The sequence below is a fragment of the Gekko japonicus genome, unplaced genomic scaffold, assembly GCF_001447785.1.
Source record: "Gekko japonicus isolate JY-2015 unplaced genomic scaffold, Gekko_japonicus_V1.1 scaffold4662, whole genome shotgun sequence".
In the NCBI taxonomy this organism is placed as follows: domain Eukaryota; kingdom Metazoa; phylum Chordata; class Lepidosauria; order Squamata; family Gekkonidae; genus Gekko; species Gekko japonicus.
Window position 1 is genome coordinate 75,803 of NW_015161555.1, and position 1,838 is coordinate 77,640.

A 1,838-nucleotide genomic window follows, 5' to 3' on the forward strand; every position below is an offset into this window, starting at 1 on the left:
CCATGAAGTGAGTGGTGGTGGGGGGGAAGCCGCTGGAAAATACCACTGGGACGGAGGGAGGCGCGAAAAGAGCCCGGAGTAAATTGGGTTTTTTTTGAGTGGTTATTATTTTTTTGAATGTGGGTCGAAGTGGCAGATCTCTGGGGAGGGGGGCGCTGGGAGGCAACCAGCGTATTGTCTAGGGGGCGGGGTTAAATTATGTAAGGCATTTGCTGAAATGCTGGGTGACACTGGGGGTGGCATTGTTGTGGTAAAGGTTGAGGTTTCCCTTGCTCGAAAGCCAGTCGAGTCCGACTCTAGGGTTGCGGTGCTCATCTCCGTTTCCAAGCCGAAGAGCCAGCGCTGTCCGAAGACGTTTCCGTGGTCACGTGGCCGGCATGACTAAACACCAAGGCGCACGGAACGCTGTTACCTTCCCACCAAAGTGGTCCCTATTTATCTACTTGCAATTTCTTGCTTTCGAACTGCTAGGTTGGCAGGAGCTGGAACTAGAGCTCACTCCGTCATGTGGCACACTCGGGTCTCGAACTGCTGAACTACTGACCTTCCACAGCCTGCAGTTCAGCGTCTTAACCACTCACTTGAGCCACCGCAGCTCCTGTTGTGGTGCACGTGGGTAATAATAGCCGAAGGATAACGCATTGATAGACAACTTGCATCCCTTACTCAATGGCTATTAGCCACAAGGTATAGACAGGAACTCTCGGTCTGGGGCAAGGGATGCTGTTTATTTGGGGGGGCAACAGTAGTGGGGGGGCTTCTAGTGTCCTGGCCCCACTGCTGGACCTCCTGATGGCACCTGGTGTTTCTGGCCACTGTATGACACAGAGTGTTGGACTGGATGGGCCGTCGGCCTGATCCAACATTGGACTCTGTGAGATCATATCCCCCATTGAGCTCCCTTTCCTTCCCAAAATTCTGCCTTCCTCCGGCTCCATTCCCCCCCCCCCCAAATATCCAGGGATTTCCCAAATCACAGTTGGGAACCCTAATTAAAAGAGCAGATGCATTCCAGCTGAGTCGATGTAGAAGAGTTCAGACTGGCCACGCAGCACCAGAGATCACACGTAGGAACGCGGCACACTGGAAAAACAACTCGGTGCCTTCCATCCAAGCCTGGAGAACTCAGCTAGGGGACTATTTTCTGCTGGGTAAACTTCATGCTTGTAGTTCTCATGCTCAAACAGAATGTGGTCAGAAAAAGTTTATGGTTCCCAATAGCCTCCTGTCTAACTAAAAACGACATCCTTCCAAAAAAATAAATTTTATCATGACCTAATTTATTTTTCCCTTCCCTGTTGTGTGCCATTAACGCGTTGCTATGTGTAACTGAGAATGTACATTATTGGCAAAGTCCCCCTGTAAAGACGCTAACTGTTAAATGTTTGAACATGTCTAGTCAGAATCTATATACTAATAGCCAAGAGGCCCCCTCTGTGCGGATAGCTAAATCCGCCCATTGGGGGCACTTGGGGGACAGAGAGATTTTCCTGCACACTTGGGACAGTCCTCAGGTGTGCAGAAAAATCTGAAAAGTTTAAAAAACGATATGGGGGGTACTTAAATCCCCCCCAAAAGTAAAAGAGCATTCCTTGCGCATGCGCAGAGACCGCCCTGGCAACTGTCTTGCCGTGACCACCACTGGGAGGGAGGGCGGGAGAAGGCCTGACAAGCTGGTGGCTGTGAGCCGCTCAGGCCTCGCCGCTGCTAGGGGGGAGCAGGAGAAGGCTCAGGAGGCCCAGGGGAGACGGATTGGAGGGCCCAGCAGCTGGGAGCCGCATGGGCCTTGCCGTCGGTGCTGGGGGGGGGGTTGGGGGGGGAATTGGCGGACCCGAGCT